This window comes from Lucilia cuprina, chromosome 2 (genome assembly GCF_022045245.1).
Source record: "Lucilia cuprina isolate Lc7/37 chromosome 2, ASM2204524v1, whole genome shotgun sequence".
Taxonomy (NCBI): domain Eukaryota; kingdom Metazoa; phylum Arthropoda; class Insecta; order Diptera; family Calliphoridae; genus Lucilia; species Lucilia cuprina.
This window is the reverse complement of record NC_060950.1, coordinates 22,567,698-22,592,225: the sequence shown is the minus strand read 5'-3', so window position 1 is coordinate 22,592,225 and position 24,528 is coordinate 22,567,698. Positions and strand designations below refer to the sequence as shown.

General features: G+C 28.3%; 1 protein-coding gene across 8 annotated transcripts in view; it reads left to right on the top strand.

The window, feature by feature from the left end:
* Positions 1-24,528, top strand: part of LOC111683929 — a 231,783-nt gene that overhangs the window by 43,947 nt on the left and 163,308 nt on the right. For 3 of the 8 annotated variants that reach the window (XM_046950593.1, XM_046950600.1, XM_046950606.1), the window contains exon 1: positions 22,187-24,032. The exons of 3 other annotated variants lie outside the window; for them this stretch is intronic. The gene's annotated coding sequence lies outside the window, so the exon portion shown is untranslated. Of the gene's footprint in view, positions 1-22,186; positions 24,033-24,528 lie in introns of those variants that run through there. 2 more of the 8 variants (XM_046950619.1, XM_046950608.1) reach the window with 1 other exon arrangement.

Sequence of the window (24,528 nt, the reverse complement as noted above, 5' to 3'; positions counted from 1 at the left end):
TCAAATAATCTAGATTCCTCAAAAAAGACTATTTAAGGCAATAAAATTACACAAAAAAACATAAATATGTAATTAATTGAAACCGTAGGCTGCATTAGAATTACATATTAAGTAAATAAACTATAGAAAACATTTTTCACATTACTTAATTTAAAATCCAACCATACACATCAATATGTTTAATAAACATTTCTTGATCGCATCACATTGTATTAAATGAAACTCGAAAGTTGTATATGATTTATGATAAATAAAATCCATGGACTAATACTTGTCAATCATATCAATCAATGTGTAATTCTTACTTAATTGAAAGAAAGGAAAATAGCGTAGAAGAATAAGAAATAAAATAACATAGAAATCATGCAGTTGTTTCCTGATTCTTTTTTTAGTTTTCTCTTGATTTAATTTTTCCTACAACTTTTAGTCATATGTTCATTCGTCCATAGACACATTCCTTTCAATCACATGTCATTCTATCAAACACTTTAAAATGTTATTTTAATTATTTTCATCTGGTATGGCTGAGGCTTTTGATATGTAGTATTAGAGTCGAGTCTAAGTTTCTTCTTAAGTTTGCTTTCAGCTGTTTGATGGTGGAGTCAGGAAAAAACATAACATCAAGAACAAGCTGATGATGGTTATTTATCTTGACTTTTTTTCTGTTTCTAGTCATCAAGAACATCATTATCGTCATAGTTTTCTTTTAGACTTATTTTCTGTTTGATTCTTAGTTTAGTTTATTTTTTTGCTATTAATTCACCTTTACTCTACTTACATAATTTACCGTTACATTTCAATTACCGCTACCAAACGACTTCAAAGAAACAACAAGAACAACTCTACTAACATCAGTACAGAACAACAAGAAGAAGATAAAAATCCAACTAACATTTCTTTCGGTTGCAACAAATGCTCTTGATGTTGTTGTAGTTATTACTCTTGTTGTTGTTTTATAAGTTGTTGTAGTTATTACTTACTTTTACTGTTGCTGTTTTTATAAGTATGTAATCTGGTTTTCTTAGTGCTTGTTGCTTAAGTCTTTTGATTTTTGTTCGCAGCTCTCTGCAGATCACTCACACTCATAGAAATTACAAAAAAAAAAAAAAAAAAAAAAAAAAAAACAAACAAATAAAAAAACTGAATAAAGCAACAAAATAAATCCGTTTACTTGAATTTTTTTGTTATTGTTTTTTTTTTGCATATTTTCAATATCATTTCATATTTTTAGGTGCTCATATATGATACACACCAGACATACGTAAACATTTGAAATACGAGAGCAATCTAAAAAGTTTTAGAAAAGTAAAGAATAACCATTAAAAACTGAAGTTAAGTCTTATATGTGCTCCATAGGTTTAGATAACTTTACAATTATAAACGATTTAAAGTCGTTCGTTATAAATTTACATTCCAAGATCGAAAAATAAACTTCTAATTATGAAAATACTAAAAAAAACTTTTAAAATTAATCTCGTATGCACGTATTTATATAAACACAACTGTAGATATGTGTGTGTGTGTGTGTGTGTTGTCGAGTAAATTGTGTTCAGTGTCGCCTCACGCATTAATCAGTTATGTGATGACGTTTCATGCAACCTAACAACATTTATCACCTTCTTTTTTGTAGTTTTTGTTATTATAGTTGTTGTTATTATTTCATTGGAAAAATTAAGCCGCCAATAGTTTTAAATTACCTACATTTGTTGTTGGTATGTATTTTTTTATTCATATTGTATGAATGTGTACTATAGAGTAGCAAAAGAATGAACGAAAAAAAAGCAACCAATTCAGTATGCCAAACGTTACAGTAAAATTACGTAGATTTTATATACAGATTGATTGAATTATTTGTGTGTGTATATACATTTGTACATATGTATGTGCCTTCTGATTGTTTGTATAAATAGACATGCATATTATTGCATATAGTTTATTTTAATTGATAAAATCTAATGTCAGCTTTAACTTAAAGCCTAGGCACTATGGGAGAAATATGAAAATTTATTAGTCATTAGCCTGTTGTAAGATTTTTTTACATTTTTGGGCGATTAACAGATCATAAAGGAATACCCACTTATTCTAAAGAATTCGCTAGGTGGTTTAATAAAGAAACAAAATTTCGATGATCCTTTTCCATTCATGTGGAGACCGGAATTCGATGCCGTAAGTAAATAATTTTAAGATCATTGCGCATTACAAGATCGTTCAAGAACAACGCATTCGATGACCATTCCGAATTCTTGGAAACAATATTTACTAAAGAAAAGTTCGTTTAAGTTGGGATTCACTTATAGAGACATTTTGATATCTTACGTTGGAAAATCATCATAAATTTTAATGATCGATATCTTAAGTTCAATTTTCATGCATGTCACCTTAATGAAAGACCCCATATGGATTCCTGAACCCGATCGATATTTCTTACCGGTCGCGTATGCTGGGAAATTGTCAGGTTAGTATTCAATGGTTGGAAGTCATTCCGTAGAGTGTTCTTTATGATCATGGGAATGGAACTGATACGTTAATTGGTGAAAGATTAAAAAAGTCTCCATATATTGGAGATAAGTACTGATTTAGTATGCTTTTTACGCTTTGGGGGAGTTCTTCGGTGCTGTTGCCATATCAACAGGATATATTGATATATGCTACGCTACCAATTGTCGGGGCAATTATTGGAACTTATTGACCTTGCAAATTCCTTTTTCCTTTGTCACATAGATCGGTTCATAAAAGAGGGATCCTGCTCCATTTTGTTGGGTATTTTGGACTGCCAAGGGTGGTCAACTTCCGGTATATACGGAAGATCGATTTCACCTAATTTTGGGGTTTGTCTTCCCTTCTATTGACTTTAAACTAGTGATTGCTTTTTCCTTGTCGGGGTGTGGCTGCCTGTCATTCCGAAACGGGCCTACTATGGAAAAAGATACATGGACCGGCACAATCATGTACTAAAATTGCCACCTGAGTTCTTCATTGGGAGATTCGGGGGTGATGGTAGACCGTTGTCAAGTCTACCTAGTGGATGAAAAAGACTACCATGAAATAAGGCCGTTAAGGCAGGTGTCCACGTAATCCCACACAGGGACTAATGAGTTAATTATATATGATACGAGATGAAGGTAGGGATATACGAATATCGCCAGTATATCTAGAGTGAGTGTGTTAGATCTTGTTCTTTATGAATATGTCGGATGAATGAGAAGTGTGTAGGGATTTCTAAAAGGTATCTTAAACAAGCGATATCATTGAATTTTCCATCCTTTTCAAAGCATGTTCAAGAAAAACTCTAAGTATACTCTCCAGATTTACCACAGTGTCTTCTCCGTGTGTCCTTGGCTTGACACAACAGAGGTCATCCCATGTGAAATTTTTACATAGTAACGGGTAGCAGTGATCAGAGATAAGGTAGCTCAAGTACTTGAGCAATGTGCTTATACATCGCCGAAACCATGTACAATTAATTTCATAATTGAAACGTACTTTCAGTTTTTATGTTATTAAGCTTGCAAATTACTAAGTTTTTATCCCATAGTGTACTCTAACACAAAAATAAAATAAAAATGAAATCAATTTTTAAAATGATAAACAAAACAAATAAAAGAAATGTTATAAAAACAAAATTATACTATACATTATAAATTGAATATTCAATGACCTTAGTGATGACATGCATATAGATGTATGATTTATAAAAAATACATATATTTTTTTATTCAAAATAAAGAACAAATGATGAATTCTAAAAACACAAAAAAAATCTAAAATGATAATTCTAAACAACAACTAGAAACTAAAACGTGTTTAAAATTCATAAAAAATTAGCTCATCTCATCAGCATGATGATGATCTTCTTAGTTTGCTGAAATCGTAATTTTTTCATACTTTCCGTTTGCCTCACACTCACACTTGTGTAGTATTGCTCGTATGCATCTGATTAGTGCTACAACTCAGGTGATATAAACTGATCATGTTGTAATTTGATGTTGATTATATTTTTAGGTCAATTGTTTTCTTTTTTTTTTTAATTCGTTTTTTTGTTTTTCTTTTCAATTTTATTTAGTAAAAAGATTTTTTATTCAAAACAATGCAATAAACAAAATCTAAAGTTTTAGTTGTGTTTTATGTATGTGTGTGTGTTACTAACGTCAGTTTGTTTTTATGTATTTTGTGTCATGTTCAACACGCGCTGTCAATAACGTCACTTTGTGTTTAAGCAACATATTCTAAACGTTATCAACAAAAACGAAACATAACAAAAATAATAACATGCAAATGCTCTCCCATGTCATACACATCTTCCAACCCAATATTGCATAAAATAATGGAAACTGATCAGCAGCACGAAAAAAACACACAAAAATTTGCAAACTTTTTTACGCTTGATAAATTTAGGTTAAATTTTTATACAAATATTTATTCATACATTCAGTAATAATTAGCAGTAGCAGCAAAAAAAATCAAACTAGCAACAACAAATCTCAAATAATTAAAATTCATTTATAAATTTATTTTATATGTAGATTTTAAATAATGTTTAATTAATTAGTACCCAATAGGGATTTTCCAATCCACATTATATTATTTTGCGAATTATTTTACTTGAATTGTTAAATTTTTGGGAATTGTTATTATTCTAAAGGTAATTTACTTTTTTATGGAGTCATAAAAAAATTTCATTATATCATTAAATTAAGGTTAAACTAGTTGAATAATGTTATTAATTTTAGTAATTTTTTAAAAATATATAATTTTAGGGTAATGAGTTCCTTTTATATTTAATAATAAAATATACAGTTTTAGGGTGATAAGTTCACTACCTACATATCTACATAGAAATATATCGATGCATTCAAAATAACCTTCTGTGTGGATATAACGATGTCCGACCATACGACAGACCACCCATGTATCCTTGTAAACGTATGTCACATATTCTCCTCTTGACCCAAGAATTGGGAAGAAGCACAATTGATGTATATACAAAACTTCTTGTCATAATCATGCCTCATCTGATCAACCCCTAAGCTTTCAAATATATTCCACTTCAAAAACGAAAAAAAGAAAAAAAATCATTATAACTGGTTTTTATTATATGTATGTAAGTATATGGTCGGCCATGCCCATACTTTCTTACTTATTTTAAATCACACTATTGTCGAATTCAACAAAAATGTGAAAATGCGGAAATTATTAATAGAAAAGGCATTAAAGTCCTCTATTCTCCCACGTGATTGGAGATTTTTATGTCCAGCATCGAGATATTGTCTAAGACTCACAAAAATATATATTACTGTTCCGTTTAAGATTCTAAGATGATCTTAAACGATCATATTTTACCCCATATAATCAACCTTTCAGAAAATTACTTTAACAATCATACAAAAAAATGGAAAGGTTTATAAATGACCCTCCGTATAAAAAATTCCATGTCAAGTGACTTCAAAAAACTCAAAAAATCGATTGGGACACACATTCGAATAAAACACTACATAACTAAAATTTTAAATTTTTAGACCCTCTAAATCCAGCAGTTCTTGCCCATTACAGCTGCATCTGGCCTACTATCTACACGTAGAGAAAAAACTTGGAAAAAACACAGCCATACTCACAAAATAATATGTGTGAGGTATGTGACTAAAGTTGTTTTGTTATTGTACCAACAGACATAGAACAACATAACATATAATGTTTATGTTATGTTATTCATAACATACAATGGTTATATAACATAGCAATTGTTGTAAGACACATAATATGTTTTCATTGTTATCATTTTTTAGTTATTGAAGAAATTATTATTTTTCAGTGAATCATACTTAAATTTATAATTGTAATTAATATGAAAATGGTTACAGTAACAGCAATATTGTTTAAATAGAATTAAAATAACAATTATTTGTTTTTGATAACAATATATTGTTACCGTGAACATAGTTTAGTTACTGTAACCATGTCGAACCATGGTGCAAATTTCATACAAATCTATTATTTTGGGTTGGGTTACTTGGTTGGCTAATCATTAGTGTATTTTAAATTAAATATGTATACAAAACTATTAATTTTCAACTGGGTATTTTATGATGAAATGACAAGTCGAGATGTTCATATGTACATTTTTAATAAATGATATCATATGTATTTTTTAAAACCGCATTTTTTTTGCAATTGTCAACAGCAGCACAAAAATAAAAACTACACACTAAAATAATCTAAAATTTCCAATATTTATACAAATGTTTAACGCCAGTTTAATCTACATACATACACACACCACCAATTTAACATTTAAAATTTTTAATAATTATTTCTAGTAAAAAAAAAAAAAACAAAACAAAATTGTTTATTTTTGTGCATAATTCAATGACAACATACAGTACATAAAATTAACAAACAAATTAGGAAAAATTGTGTCATTTTGCACAAAAGCCATAAATTATAGAAAAAACTAATAATAATTGCAGTTTAAAACCAAAATATTATAACAAATATTATAACTAATACGAGTCATTATTATTAATATTTTCCTTTTAAATTATAAATATGTGTTAATAAATATTTATTATTCGTAAATGCATAGATATTGTAGTTTTAAACTATACACATTTAAAATGTTTCTTATTTATGAAGAAACAATGTATTAGCACTTGTATTTCTTATTGAAGAAATATCCTCTATTTTTTAAATACACAACAAATACTTTTGTTATTTCTACATCCATATTTACTTTTGAGGGTTACTTCTCTCCTTTGCGTTTTTTTTTTTTTTTTTGTCTACTTGAAAATATATATCTAGTACAAATTGCTGGTGTCAACAGTGTTTGTCTGTGTTAATTTGAAGTAACGTGACTTTAAATAATGACAGGCGCCTACTATGAATGAAATTTTTTCGTTATTTACTACTAACGGAAATTGTTAAAAGATGCATTTGATAAATAAAAAATTCAACATATTTTACAATTAGAACAAATTTTTCAAAAGTCATTTTATGCGAAATGCAATTATTCAATAGACAGCTTTAATTTGAATGTTTATTTTTTTCAAGTTTATATAAAATTTTATAACATATTTAAGCACAAACATGTTTCAGGCAAATCAGAAGTTTATATATTATTGGTCATGTAAGTGCCATTATTATGAAGTTTTGATAAATTTGTTTTAAAATTGTTTTGACTCTCTTCAACCACTCCCATAAATTATTACTCTTATTGATAGCAACGATATATAAAAATAACATAATTTAATAAAATGCAACAAATTGCTGATCCCAGATGCCCAAAAGTTCGACAAAGAGTCAATGCAAGCGCAAATGAAAGTCATTCCTTCGTGTGTCTATGCATCTGATTGGTTCTAATTCGGCTTTACCATGAATATGCTCTCTCTAAACGATTATAATGACAGTCATCGCATTAGACCTCCATTTACTGTCCCTAAGTAACCTAAAGAGTAAACACTTAAACAAAACTTAAGCAAAAGTGTTCATTGCTATTGATTTCCTGGGACAAGGTTTTAAATTGTAATATAAAGAGGGACGAATGGCCCACTTCAAGGGTAAGCACATGTTAAAGTAACTAGTCATCTGGGTAGTCGGATGATTCTAGATGAAATAGTTCGTGTAGTTAATAGTTTCAGTATAAATTTCGGGGAGTTAATTTTGTTAAAATTCGTACAGCATTCGGTTGAATACTCTAAAATCCTAATAACCATATAGTCTTCAAACTTAAACTTGTTTTGTGTATTTTTTACCCTGCACTGCTATAGTGATATTATAAGTTTGTGCCAATTCGTTTAGGACCATTTTTTGAATGATTAAGTCTGTCCATCTTTACATATATAATGAAAAAAAAACTGTGCTGCACTAAATCCTAACCTCCATCACGTCAGGTTTTCAAAATATTGTGTGATCTAACCCGCGTCTTTAAACCTCTTATTCCTTCTTCGTATTATTTGTAGCCTAAACCTCTATAGTATAGTTTGCGCTGATAGACCCAATCTTTATAATGATCAAGCATCGTTTATTTCAGTCCCCCATATAAACTCTCCTCCAGTAGTAGTACCACGATGAAATCGACCCATAAGTATGTTATGGTTAAAAATTAAATGTTTGCATTGAAAATATTTGGCTGGGAATTGATGCAATCTATAGACATATATAAATGACTGTGTGTTTGTTTGGTCCTTATAGACAGCTTGACAGTGTCTTCCTATATGTCTGGAAAGAACAATAAGCTACTTTTTATTTCGAAATTTCATGTGTCGTTTATTTCAGAAACTTCAAGAGTCCTAAAATTTTGTATGGACAACTTTAAAATCAACATGAATACATATTAATGAAATTGGTAGCATAGATACAGTGGACGTGGCGCCTCATATATTAAGACAATTTTTAATTAGTATATCTAAAAAATTTAACAAAAAGCTAGAGTCTATATTTTTCAAATTGAATGTTCAGGACAAAAAATGGGTGGACTAGCAATAGGAGGTGTGGCACTGCACATATGAATTAAATATAAAAATTCATTTATCTGAAAAACTATTGGAGATAGAATCTTAAAATTTAACATTCATGTTAATATTTATGAGAAAAATAGGCGGAATTCATAAGGGAAAATTTAAATTTTTAAATTTTGCATGACCCATGTAAACTTTTGGATAATAAATTGACGGACTATATTTTGGGGGCGTGATACATCCCATATAAATTTAAAAAACTCGTTTATCGAGGTAACTGTTGGATCTAGAATATTCAAATTTTGTACGAAGAACTTCAACATTTTAAGATTGGACAGATATTTAATAAGGAGATTAAGCAGATACTCTCTCCCACATGAATTAATTACAAACACTTGTGTATCTGGGAAACTGTTAGATATATTAAGCTCAATTTTGAACAAGGAACTCTGACATTCAATAAAGGCTTGGCACCTTCCGGAGCAGTAAAGCACGTTGAGTTTTATCTAGTACCTTTTAATAATATTTACACTAAGTTCTAGTGTTATTTAATCACTCTTTATATAACCACTCTTTATATATCAAACATTACAATTTTAAACTTAATTGTAACCTATGACAATAACCAGAATTTTTTACTTTATTTTAAAATCATTCGGATGTGATACGCGATATTATAAGAATATCTAAATATTTGCAAAATTTTTAAATTATTTATATATTATATTTTTGTTTTATTCAATACAAGTTTTAAATTCAATTATTATTTTTCGTTATATTACAGGTATGTTCAATGACGTATTACAATTTTGTAAGTAAATTACTGATTAGCATTAAATAAGGTAATAATTGCTATATAATTACATTGAATTATAAAATCTATACTCGTATTAAAAAAAGTCATTCAGTATTATTAAAAGTCCCCCTTAAACAAATTTTATTAATACAAAACAATTTAGTGGCAACTCTAGGAATATAACACTTATATACTAAAAATCCCTCAACTGTTATACTCGTTTAAGATACACAAGCTTCTAACTTGTATATCTTAAACTTGTTTTCTAACAACACAACAAAACGAAAAGAAAAAACAAAATAGATATAAAACCAACTCAGCTGATCAGACAATATAAAACGTTTTGATTTTGTTTTCATATTATTTATATCTACTTTACTAAACAATATAAATTGTTTACAGCAAAACAAAAGCAATGAAAAAAATTTATAAAAAATAGCAAACAAACAAACATGAAATTAAAACAAGTCTAAACAACAACAAATATTATTAAATTGCATTAAAACTATAAAACGTTAAACTAACTACAAGTACACTAACATATATACAATAGATACTGGATATATTAAGCCAACTGCACATACACACAGATATGAACATAGATACGTTTTTGTGTTAAAAAAATAAACAATTTGTTTTAAATTTTGAATCCACATTTAGTTTTCAGTTTAGTACCGAGAGTTGAAACGTTACTACGTAACTAGTACCTACATACATGCGGAGGTACAACGAGTCTTAATTCGATTATAAAGCGGATTTAAATAAATTTTTTTTCTATGATTAAATTATAATTAATGTGTTTAAAACCATAATTTTTTTTTTGCAAAAGGTGTGTGTAATAAAAAACATTTAGTTACTTAGTTTAAAAAATAGTTAAAAAAGATGTAACAAATGTTTTGAATTTGCTAAAAATTTTACAGTTTCGTTTGGAATTTTCAAATTTTTATGTATGCTTTACAATTGGCGCCATTAAAATAAATGTTTAAGCCAGAAAAAATATTTATTTAAATTTATGTGAACTACATTTAATTGTTTTACGTGACTATTTGTAAAAAATACAAAAAAGTAAATAAAAAAAATCAGTTAACACCAAACCTTTTAAATAATGACAATAAGCAAACGATGAATGTTTTCATAAAACTGCTAGAGAGAGAAAGAGCATTAACTAATGATGTTTAAAGAGAGGGAGAATACTAAAAGTCTTACATAATTTCAGTCTACTGTCTTACTCCCCTTTTGGCAGTCAGCCGTTGTTGCTAATATTTAGCATTTAATTTACTCACAAAATTGTTTAAAAAATATTTTTTTGTATAAATACATATGAAGTGTAGTGTTTGGTCTAAATTTGTTAGTTACTCTAAATAATAATAATTTTTTGCTAAATTAATTGCTGCAAATTTGTTATCATTGTTGGCATACAGTGATCACTTGAAGTACACGTATAATTTATAATGTTTATGTTTTAAAATTGTTGGTTAGATTTCATGTATCGTTTGTTGTTTTGCGAAAATATTCGGAGATCTTTTGTAATATTTCGAAAATTATCAGAAATTAAATAATTGATTAAACAAGTGACCTCAAGCAACATTAAGAAAAATTTCAAATGTAGACTAGTTTGTGATTAAGTAATTACATTGGATAGTCTGAATTAGGCTGTTGCTAATCAAGGGATTAGTATAAATACTAGTTTATTGACTAATATTGAAACTAAACTGTTGGCTAAGTAGAATGTGTACTACGGTCTTTGTATTAATCTATTAACTAGTCTGTAGACTATTGACAAACCTACTTACTAATATGTTGAATTGTTTATGGACTACATACACAGTTGACTAGTTTTAAGATTATTACTGATGACTAGTTTATAGACTAGACTATTGCCTAGTCCACTGACTATACTTTTAACCAATCTGTTAACTAACCCACAGACTACATTGCTAACTGGTCCATTTAGTCAATCAGTCATTGAACTAGTCTATTGACTAATAGTCTGTATAGGCTATAGATTATTGACTAGTCCATGGATGAAAGTGTTGACTAGTCTACGAAACAGATTACTGATCGGCCCATGTATTAGATGACTGACTTGTCTATGGATTAGTGTAAATACTAGTCTGTTGAGATTGGAGTACATAATCCATTTAAGTGCCTCAATTATTACATTATTGGAATACATGATCCGTTTAGTAGTTCTATGTAAACAACATGATCCATAGCCTGTATTATATGGGACCATGTTGGAGATTGTGTAATCCCATAATTTAAACATGGTAGTAGTTGGAATGTATTGCATAATCATCAATGTTAAGCTAAATATGTGTTTACCATATATTTTGACCAGTTTTAAACCAGGCCTAGTCTTTTGAGGAGTACTCCAGGTTACAAGCTAGTCCATGAACTAGATGACTGTGTAATCTTTGGTCAAAATCTTTAACTCTTCGAGTCTATGTAGACTCTTCTATACCGCCGGTTTTTGATTAGTATAATTTCTAGATAAGTGTTTTGGCTAACCTATTAACTAGTCTATGGACTCATATGTAGTTTATTCTTTGAACCAGTCTGTTCATTAGTTGATGTACTATTCGTTTGGAAAGTCTATAATCTAGTCTAAAGATCGATCATTTGATTAGCATTTACACTACATAATAAACTTAATATTTTATAATTTTTTCCGCGAATCGGTCAAAGGTAAACATATTAGAATTTATAATTCATAAGTTAAACAATTAAATCTTAAATTTATCAATTTCCTTTATACGAACAATTTTATCTCCCACTATTCTACAAATGAATTGTTTAATATTTTTTCCAATAATTATTATTGCAGCATTATTAATGGTTGTTTTTGTATTTGTCTATATAGTATTCATTGTCTATTTATTTCTCTATTAGTTTAGTAGGTATGGATTTTACATTCAATCAAATTTATTGTTTAGTTAAAAAAAATTCAATGTTATTTATGAATTTGAAAAATTCAAAATTAATGCGATTTTTTATGGTTTGCAATAAACATGTTGACGTAATTCGATCAGACTACTTTGGCCAAAAAAAAAATAACGTAATTTATTATTCGATTATATCCTGCAGTGTAGGGTGACGAGTTGATATTAATGACCTTACATTTATTTAATAACATAGCTGAATAAAATATTAACTAAAACTATATTTTGTTTTAATTTATTTAATAATATATTATAAAAAATTAAAAAATTTAGATTTTTTGTTTGAATTTTAGCACTAAATCTATAAAAAAGCACATTTTTCTCCTTTTATAAATGTATATCTCCTTTTTATAAATGTAGAGTAACCAATAGTTTCCTTTGATTAAAATTTTAACACTCTATTACTTATTTTGCAATCATTTACAATCTACTGCTGCTGATTTATGATTTTGTGAAAGTGAGTTTTACATGATTTATTTTTACGTCTCTTTTCAAATTGACATAAATAAATAAAATGATTAAAAAAAAAAAAAAATACTTTTTTTGCTTAAACAAATAACAAAAACTCCAACAAATACCAAATTGACCCTAAGGCCAAAATTTATACACAACGAAAGACAAACACTTTAAAACAAATTTGTCAATTAAAAGCAAATATTTGAGAGTATTTTGTTTATAAAACTTAAAATTTTTTAAAGTATTTGTTATAAGCTACAAAAAATAAGAAAAACATCAATAATATGAAATACAAAACAAAAGATTTAAGACACGAACTTTTTTTATAAAATTCAAAGATTTCATATAACAAAAAATCACTTAAAATTTTTAACTTTTAATAAAATAATAGATATTTGCTTCTAACCCAAAGTGGAAAATATTAAAATTCCTTTAGAACAAATGTTAATTAGACGTCATTGTGTATGACAACTGAAAGAAAGATAATACTGTTGACTTGTACATGGCGCCGCCCGATTTTTTTATGTGAATACTCGTATTCGATGTCATTGTAGTGGCATATTGTTTTTTGATATCAAAAACGTTTTAATAATATTAATATTTAGTTTCTTTAAAACTGGTCAACATTGTCTCTATGCAAATTTTCTTAGAGAAATTCTATGTAAATTTTTAAAATGTTTAACAAAAATATTCGTCTTGTATTTTTTATTAGTTGTTTGTTCTTTAGGAAAAACGATATTTGACATTTCAATAAATATTGAAAAATTTCATATGTCTTAGTCAATGAAAAGTATGGTGACAAAATTTGACACTCAGACATTTCAAGCATGAACAAATATGAATGTTCAAATATGAATGTTTTTATTATAATGCAGACCAAGTGACATGTTTATTAAGTTAACATTATTTCTGATTATTTGAATGTCATTGGCAAGCTTTAACTTAATAAATTCAAATTAGTCTTTATATTTGTAAGACATTCAATTCAGTTGGATGTATCCTTGATGCTAGATCCCATCTTGGTGTATTGCAATCCAGGGGTAAAAACGTGCTACCAATACCACTAGTCTGCCGGGACCTTGGATGATTTGAAAAGCGGTCTAACCAGAGCACGACATAATCTAGTACTACGGGTGGATAGTTGCCCAAAGGACTATGTCTTGGCTGGTCAGTTGGTTGATGTTCCTTCGGGATCCACGTAATGGCTGTGATTGAAACCTAGACCACAGGAAGAGGGTGCTTGGATTAAAAGACTGATACACGGTGACATGTAACTTTAACGATAAATTTCTTTTATCGTTCCTAGATCCTAGGAGTGGTGCAAATTACAGAGCATGACTGCAGATTAATTAAATATTGGATTTGAGCTTATAATGCAAAGATTAGATTATACAAAATGGAGCTTATTTGATATTTATAAGTCAGTATAATTATTATAAAGCCATCACAGTAATAAGGTAAGGCGACATTATTGTCGGGGTTAGATTAAGCTTGCTCATGACACCTGTCCTTCCCCAATGGAACTTGGTTGGTTTACGTGCTAGTTCACTACACGCAAACTGTCAAGTAGAATCGAAGAGACCGGACCACTACACTCGTCAGAGAGAAAAAGGCCACCATGAATCGGGCTGTCAAAGGAGGTGTTCACATAAAGCATGATGAAATCTATATTTCAGAATAAGTTCAGTGATGTTGCCGAACGACAACAGATTCCCACAGTGGAGTGATTGTGGAAATAAGCAGTTGAAATTAGTTGGTGCTTAATGTATATGATACAGGATAAATGAACAGGGTAGACGGATCTTATACGACCATATACCTAGAGTGAGTCTGTCCTATGAGAAATGTGCAGGATTGAATTTTATTTTCTTTCTAGATATTTTCAAAGAAAATTCTTTTCATTCCAGATTTAAAACAGTGTAAGTAAGGACAAAGTCTTAGTCTTATTTGATGGATTCGTATTTCGGTACACCGGTTGCTCAAGTACTTGAGCAAAGTGCACATAAACTGGACTCAAAATTCTAGTTTTAGAACTGTTCTAAACAAAGTCTAAAGCATCCCTAGAACTTGTTCCGAGATTGGCAAGTTCGAAGAAAAATCATTGAAAAAAGAATCTTTTTCATAGCATGAGTGTCGTATCTATATCGTCTCCATAGATAACTAGTTCTTGATCTTGTTATCTGGAATATCTGCACTTGTTCTACTGTAAAGTTAAGATCAGTGATTTTTGTTGGGAATTGTCACTTTTGAAACTGGATCTGTGGAAGCGATATGAAGACTATACTCGTTCTATGAAATGGTTCTGTAACCAATTTTTTTTAACAACGATATTTGTCACTCTCGGAAATAGTTCAATATAAGCTTTTATTAACACAATTCTAGAACTAGTTCTTTTTTAGACGATCTTTGTTTGAATTTCTTAAAATTATGACCAATTTTGAGAAAGAATTAAAAACTATGATTGGCTAAATTATATTTAGAAGTCGTATAGCAGTTTTCTGTTTTAAAAGTTTTTACAAAGCATATATGAATCTAGCTAATTAAAGAATCTCTTCAATATTTGTTTATGTATTATAAAGCAGCGGTTCCCAACGTTTTTACTTCGCGGACCCGTTGAGGAATTGATTTACTTTCACCGACCCCTATATATATTTTTATACCCTTCACATTCGTGAGAAGGGTATATATAAGTTTGTCATGCCGTTTGTTCTGATATATTTTTAATTGCATGATTTTGACCATTCTATCTTTGTTAGAATGGAAACCTGAGCTTGTCATTGAGTTAAAAAAAATAAATTAAATAAACAACAAATCCTTATTGATTGATTTTTTACTTTAAGTAAAATATCAACCTATTCAAAGGTGAAAAGTTACACTGATTTGAAAAAATCCCTGTATGAGTAAAATACCACACTTTGACCCCCTCTAACTCCAGCAGTTCTTGAACGATAGAACTAAAAATTTGTGTTTGGCCGACTATCCACTAGTACTAACGTTGTTGTAAATTTCAGAAGACATCGAATATTGTTTATTCATGTTTTTTCGTTCGTGTTCGCGGACCCCGTAGTATTTTGCTACGGAAGGTCCACAGACCCCTAGTGTCTCTTTAAAACCGTGTTATAAAGGGTTCCAAGAAGTTGTTTAGGAACTAAGTGGAATTCCGCCAAATATCATATATATCAATATATGAGTAGTACCAAATAACTGCTTCTTGAAAAACTATAATTAAGTACACAGCAATGTTCCAGATATTGAGTTCTAGAAGTAATGTCAAACTCATGTGCCTTAAGTACTAGTCGTTCTAGTATAAATTTTTTAAGAACAAGTTCTAAGATTTGCTTTTATAAATTAAAGAATACTTAAGCTTTAATATCAATTTCAGGAAATAAACTGAAATACTCCTATTAAAATTTAATTTAAATTAGCACTTATTTTACCGTTAGCACAAATATATTTCAAAACGTATAATACCTCTAGCTTGATCTTTATCGAATAAATTTCTTCTTTATTTTAAATACTTAAATTTAAATTTCTCAAAAAATTTTATCCAGTTATGTGCCAGGTGCTTCTTTATAAAATACTTTTATTGCTATTACGTCAACCCAAAAGACTTAAGACACATGCACCAAAAAAAATGTGTTAAAATTCTAGAATTGTATGTTTTTTTCTACTAAACAACTTAAAGATTGCATAATACATTGCCGGTTTCTTTTTTTTTGCCAAAGCTCGGCCTCATAAAATCATTTAAATTATTGTCTAAAACTGTAAACATCAACTTTTATAAATAAAAAAAACTTTTTGCTCTTTATTTTTTTACATCTTGTGAATATTTAATTTAAATCAACATAGTAGTCTTACGTACGTTTATTCGATCATTCGGTATTTTATTTATGTTTTTTTTTATTCTTCAGATATTTTGCTGTTGTTGTAAATAAAGTAATTTTATGAATGAATTCTCTCTCTTTCTTAACTATATTCTGTATAATTGTTAGTTTGTATGTGTGTATAGTATCTCTGTGTTAAATCATTTATAAAAGTTTAATGTAGAAAAACGATATTCTTTTTTTTGTAATTTTTTATTCTGATTTAAAGGCAAAACGGTAGCAGTAGCGGCAATAACACATCTGTCTTTTTTTTATATATATTTATAGCTGGCAGTAGTTATACTCAAACTTTTATGAAAAAAAAAAACAATTTATTAAATCAGATACTTGCAAGTATATCAGTCATGTGTTGAAAATTTTTCATATATTACTAAACATGATCATGATAATAATAGTGAGTAAAATGAGCAGTAGTTGTAGGTGGGAAAAATTCTAGCTATCCTTGATATATGGGTGAATTACGACAACAATATTAAGTAATTAAAACTCGTTATGCTTTGTTAAGTACAATTGACACGTGAATTGTATCTAAGAACTAATTTAATTAAAAAAAAAAACAAACTGTTAAATCCTGTTTAAATATTCATAAGAACTTCCTAAATATTATAAGAAATATTTACATAATATTGGTACAACTTTCATTATCATTACCTTAAATAGTTCAATAGTTTTATTATTAATAGCTCCGCCGCTTAATTGCTATTTTGTTTGTTTAATTATAAATATTTATAATAAAAACCAAACACATACACACTTTAGCTAATAATTCAGAACCCCCTCTTTATATTATTTTATATACAACTAAGGTAACTTGCTGCAATTAACTGGCAACATGTTAAAGTCCACAAAAAACACCCATTGTTGTAAGTAAAGAAAAAAAACTAAAAACGAGTTAATAAAATGCAACAAAACAAAGAAATCATAATTGTCGAACGTGTTATAAGTAATTTTAATTATTCTCTGGTAAATTAACAATTGCCATATAAAAACACATCTTCTTTATATTTTAACTGCTGATCACTGCTTCTGTTTTTGCTTACAAAAAAAAACTGCTCTTGTTCTTTTTTTTGGGGGGGTTGTTACCGTTTAATATGAGCACGATTTTTATAAAAGGACTTTTTAGTAATTTTTTCGCATTAAAATTAAGAGCACGTCTTTTTAGCAATATATTTTTAAGGTCTTATGCATCATTTATGACTTATTTGTAATGAAGGTTGAAGTGTGGTTTTTTCGTTTGTTTTTTTTTTCTTTCATTTTATAAAGACCATATGTAGTGCTGAAAAGAGCTGGGTGCGTTAACTAATAAATAAAGTTTAAACTCCATATTCATAAATGCTTAATAAAGTTATTGATGGTTTATTGTAGGTATTTTGTAAGGAAAATGTGCGTAATAAACCTTAAAAAAGCGGTTAATATATTTTTGAATCCTGGGGTAAGATTATAATAAGATAAATTTTACAAAAATAATCAAAAAATTATTGAAACAAAAATATGCTTCAAAGAAATTTATATAATTTTTAGTTTAAAATATGACATACATAGTAGTGTTCTATAGTTGAAATGAAAAGTCGACTTTACGACTTTTTACATTTTATGAAAAGTTGATTTTCGACTTTTTTCATTCAATTAAAAGTGGATTATTAGAATTTAAGTACTTTATAAATAGTCGACTTTTCGACTTTTCTCGACTATTCGACTTTTTCCAACTTTTCGATTTCTTTCGAACTTTTTTCGACTATTTTTTTACTTTTTCGAGTTTTTCCTTTTTTTCCACATATTTCAAATTTTCGACTATTTTTGTCTTTTGTCTACTATTTTCGACTTTTCCACTTTTTCCGACTTTTTTCTACTTTCCGACTTTTATTTCCAAAGACGACTTTTCGACTTTTTTCACAGACTATAGTCGAGTTATCCAAAGTCGAGTTGTTCCAAAAAAGTCTACTTCAAGTTTTCGACAAAAAGTCGATTGTTCGATTATTCGAAAGTCAATTTATGGAACCTTAATATATAGTTATATCATGTTTGGAATATGTTTTCAATTTAACAATTGCCAAAATATTGTATTGTAAATATAAATTTCTAATTTTATCCTTAAATGATGTAAAGCTTTACCATACCAAAACAACGTCATTTTCGTGTGTACATTAGGGTTGTAACCAATAGTAGGTCCCATCACTACGTTATGGGCTGCTGCGTTGTAATACTAAAAAAAATATTTTACCCGTGTAATTGTTTCGGACTAGCACATCATTATTTACATAAATGTATTTTATTTTGTATTCCAGGTGACGATGTACTTATATATGTATATGTTTGTTGATATCAATTCTCTGTAAACCTCAGATACCTTCGGGTACTTAGTTGTTTGTTAAACAAATACAAAACGAAGTAAGATTTGTATGTAAAGCTGTGTTTTGCTGTTATCAATATCAGGAATGGAAGATTTTGTATGCAAAACACTTAAAATTGTAATTATACCCTACACCACTATAGTGGGGAGTGTATTATACGTGTGTGCTGATGTTTGTAACATACAAAAATATTGGTATAATACCCACCTTAAAGTACACCGATCGATTCAGAATCATTTTTTGAGTCGATTAAGACATGTCCGTCCGTCTGTCCGGCTGGCTGTCCATGTAAACCTTGTGCGCAAGGTACAGGCAGCAAGATAATTTGATGAAATTTGGACCAAGCATGTTTTTTTGGCACAGGGACGAAGCCTATTGAAAATGGTTGAAATCGGTTTATTATTTCACCTAGCCCCCATACAACCGTACCTCCCGATTTGAACTTTTTATGCCATAATTACTTTAAATATTCTGCTATCTCTCTAAAAATTGGCACAAATAAGTTTTATATAAGTATAAATGGCACTCTAGATTTTCGTAAGGATCGGCCCTTGTTTGACCCTAGCCCCCATACAAGCCCTCCTTCAAAAAATGTCTTAAACGTCTAAAATTGACTTGTAACCATTTGTATCGCAATGAAACTCAACAAAACTAACTGTTATTTAAAAATATATCCTTTTCCTAAATTTCCGAGGACCGGCCCATATTTGACCTATATAAAGCCTCATTTAAAAATTTTAGTTTTTTATCAATAAATTGCTTAAATATTGTGGAAATATGGTAATATTCAACATAAAATTTTCTTTATAAAAAAAAATAAAAATATACTCATGGTGTAGAGTATTATAAGGTCGGCCATGCCCGACTATACTTTCCTACTTGTTTTTCTTATAATTTTTCATACTTTAAGTTTTCTAAAATATTGAAACTAGAAACATAAATTAAGCGTATAGAGCCTGTAGTAGATTAAAACTTCTATTTCATCAGAAAATTTAAAACCAATTCTTGCATTAAAATAATATAAAATTTAACGATTTAAGTGGGATGTTATTTGCAACTCTGACTTTTCTTATACTTTTGATTCCTTTCAGTTTTCTAAAATATTGTACCTAAATTTAATTTAAAACTGATTTTTGAATTAAAATAATATAGAATTTAAAGATGTGCAACTTAATTATAATTCTTTCTTTTTAGAAAGATTAAAAAAATTATATCAAAAACTTTAAAGAATCAAAGCTTTCTAGGACATTCTTGTTCTGACATATTAATAATATCGGTAGAATGCTGTCATCATGCTTTTTTTCTTCCCTTATAACATTAAAGTCCTTATTTGCTTCTAAGCTCCTTTCTCGTTAAGAAAGCTTCAACTTTTTTGTCAATTTAATTTTTTTGGTCCAGCGGACTCTTTATGTTTTCTCATGCCAAGAACATTAAGTGTTTCTTATTTCACCCATTAATATTGAAGATAATTGACTAAATTTACATGTTCCTTTTCTTAGAATATCCTATAATTATGGTTGAGCTATTCACAGTATGCCTCATATTCTAAATCTTCATACTCTGGGGGTAAGTTGCCTTGATGAAAGACCCCATCTTGATGAGATTGCAATCAGGTACCATGGGAACCTGTTTCGGGCTTTGTTTTGTCCCGGTTATTAGAGAGGTATCTTCGAGGTGCACGTGATAGCTGTGGTGTGGAGTAAGTGTATGGTCGGTGTATGTGGTTCTATTCTGGTAGACCGGAGGTGGTGTGTTCGATTCCTATCCGTTGTACTGGTTAAGGAGCGCACAACAGGCCCGATAGAGGTCTTGGTGTATTTCTCCAGATTTGATGTGTATACATCCTCCTTTCAAACTAACTAACTAAGTGTATGTCATGTTGGTCTTTATGAGTGTGTTGAATGAATTAGAAGTGTGTGGGGTTAAATGATGATGGTTGAATGGTTGGTGGGTTATATAAATGATACCAATGCTTAAATAACTAGACTTCAAGTACCTGTATTAATAAAAATAACTACTTTTATGTACAAAAGCTAGTAGCTACTACTACCTTAAGATTTTGGTTATTATGTTTACATAAAGAAATTTTCTAAATTAAATTTTTAGAAGTGTGTGTCTTAAGTCTACTGATTTAATATTAAAAGTAATTTCTCTAAGAGAAAATATGTAAAAAAAATTTCTTTCTTATTAACCACACAACTTTACTGAGATGGTATAAAGGGTTTGTGCTAATATTTGTAAAGCACAAAATATTCGTCATAAAGCAACCTTAGAATCGGCTTAGAATAGTTTTCAGAGTCGCAATGAAATTTGGTACAAATAAATATTATACAATAATAATCGGCATCTGACCCTATTTGCCCCTAACATCCATATAAAGTCATATAAAGTTTATCAGAAATTGGTTTTTCGTTCATAAATTGCTTAAGTATAAAAGAAATATTCAAGATAATTATTTTGTAAATAATGGAACTTATATTTAATTAAATATGCATAACTGGTATATCTAGGGTTTTATTCTAAAATAGTTCTCGCAAATATTAAAATATTAAATTTGTTTTAAAGTTTGTTTCTTAATCTTTTATCTTTGTTTTTCTTAAGTTAGGTTAGATTTTCTGACATCAAAGAATTATTGTGCATTGAAAAGCAAGAGATTTTAAATTTCAAAAGATTTTATTCAATCACTAAAATATTTAATTATTTTAAAGTTTTTTTCTTAAGTCTTTCGTATTTCTTAGATAAGGTTCGATTTTTTGACTTCAAAGAAGCAAAAAATATCATACTGTGGTACCAAAAATCTTATAACAACAGAGAAGAATAGGGAAATAGGATACAGAACACATTTCTTAAGGGTTAGTTCATTTAAATGCGATCAAACATTTCAATCATATTTTATATATTGAAAATAAAAAAAAATCGAATTTATTTGTTGCTTTTAATAAGAAAATAAGAAAGAATGGTTAAGGGTTTGTTCCTTTAAATACAATCAAACATTTCAATCATATTTTATATTGAAAATAAAAAAATCTAATTTATTTGTTGCTTTTAATAAGAAAATAAAATAATATATTTCTTTCCATTTAAATATTCAAAATTTATTAATATTTCAAATATTTTTTTATTAATAGAATATCCCATTCACCTTGAAAATATTGATTTATTGTATTACTTCTTATTTTAAAAGAATATTTCTTTCGATAGCAGAACTTAAATGTTAAAAGTAAATGTCTTTCTTCAAAAAACGAGTACTTAAATTAAAGCTTGTTATAAAATGAGGTCAACTTGGAAAAATATTTTCAAAATATTAACTAAAGTTTACCAACACAAATACTTAATCATTAATTATTGTTAAATTGTCATAATCATGACATGTTTGTTGTCTAAGTCTTTTGATTTTTTTTATTTTTAAAAGTCTTAACTGTTCAATGGTTATTTTTTATGTGTTTGGCTGCAAGTTAAACTTGTTTGGGGTTTTTTTTCTCAGCAAAATGTGACATCAATAAGTATGTTGCTTAAGTTTTTAAATGTTTAAGAGTCTTTGTCTATTTTTCAAGATTTTAATGATTTCATTCATAAAGTTTCTTTTGAAAAATAACAAAAATAATTACCAAATTCACGCATTATGCAGTTATCTACCTAAAGAAAACACCTACGCCAACAAATACTTAAATGTAGTCATCTTTGAAATTTAAACAAGACAAACTGCATTTCAAAGTGTCTGTTGCGAAGCGTTCATCTGCAGCCAGGCATTAGCGAAAGTTATTTTATTGAATAATTTCAAAAAATTTGTTAAATTTTTATGTTTTTATAATAAAAAAATAAGACTTTTTGGAAAACTTTAAATAAGAAGTAGGTGTCTGGTAGGCGTTAAAATTGATTTCTTGTAGTTAATATTTCTTTTACGATTTCTTATTAATGAATACACATTGAAGCAAAGAATAAAATAATAATTGCGTCAATAAACTTGATTTAATAAATGAACCGATCAAACATGTCAATAGCTAAACAACCTGTTTGAAATTACAATAACAACAAAATACACACAATAGAATCAATATTATTTACTAAGGCGTTAATTTGAACAACACAGACTCAGACGTATAAACATACAATAAACAACAAAAATACGTAGATTTCTAAGTTTATGTTAAAGCAATGAAATTATATATCTTCTTTAAAAAAAGATCCACCACTATAACAAATGCTTAGCTTTTTAGCCAACTGAAAAAAGTCAAAGTAACAAACACAAAAAGAGCATCAAAGTCAACCTACCAAAAATGGTCTCAAATAAATGAGTGTGGGCAGCTTCAACTAACTAGTGATCTAGTCATCTTAACCAACAACATCATCATCATCATCGCCGTCAAAGTAATCATCTGCAACTTAACAAAATACTACTCGTACTAACCAAACAAATTTATTTGAATTTATTCTCTAATTGAAATACTCTGTTAACTTTGTTAACAGAGAATTACTCACCTGTTAACTACTGCTTACTCTCAATACCTGTTGATCATTTTCAACTGGCAACTAGCACCAAATGGTTGTTGGCTTCTAGCACCAACTACAAACGATCAGTTTGTTTTTAGCGCTCGTGCGGTACGGTTGGATTTTCTAGAAAGCAAAATCTTTGCTGGTTTATGCTTTCAAACTAACAAACAAGAAATCAACTAAAATTTTTCTTGTCTTAGGAAAATTCAAATCTTAACTTAGTGTGTGAAGTTAAAATAAATCAACAATAGAAAAAGTATATAAGATCATCATATCTATCTAATAGAAATTAAATAAGCAAATAACAAATTAAAGTTAAAACCAAAATCTTAATTTTTGATCTAAGAAAAAAGTGTGTGTGAAGTCTTTTTTCAAATCATTTCAAGTGAAAGTTTGCTTTTTCAACAACAACAACAAAAAAATCAAATAAAGCAAACGAAATTATTTGGTTTTCTTTAAAAATTCAATAGAAATTGTTAAAAAAAATTCCCCCAAAAAAAATTGTGTATAAAAGTGTAAATAATTTTGTGTGTTAACGCTTTTTAAAAGCAAAAAAAGGCGTTTAAAGGCAACAACTGTTTTGTTGTGGATATAACTTTTGAAGCTGTTTAAGCTGGCAAAAGCATGTACTAATTTTGGATTATTTTTGTTAATAGAAAATGGTGAGCAATTTAAATTAAGAAAAATTAATATTAAATACAATAATTAAATAAAAAAATAAATAAATAAAAAATAATTAAAACACCTAAATTAAAAAATAAAAACAAAAATAAAAAAACTGTGCTAAAAATTTATATTATATAAAAATATCCTTAAAAAGGACTTTGCAAAAATAATGATGCTAACTTAAATAAAAGTGTTAAAAATGTTCTAAAATAAATTAGAAAGATTTATGTCAATAAAAGGACAAAATTCTTTTGTTTTTAATGAAAATTGTGTTGAAATATTAACAATTTTATTAAATATTTAAATATCCTTTAATTGCCTGAAAAACTACTTAACTATGATAAAAAAGGATAAAAACATTTAAAAAATTAAAAAAATAAGACTCAGATTTTTATAAAAATTAAATAATATATAAATGTAAAATAATGGTTTACAAAGCCAATAAGTGAATTTCCGACAAACAAAAGGATTTGCCAAACCAATACTAAACTA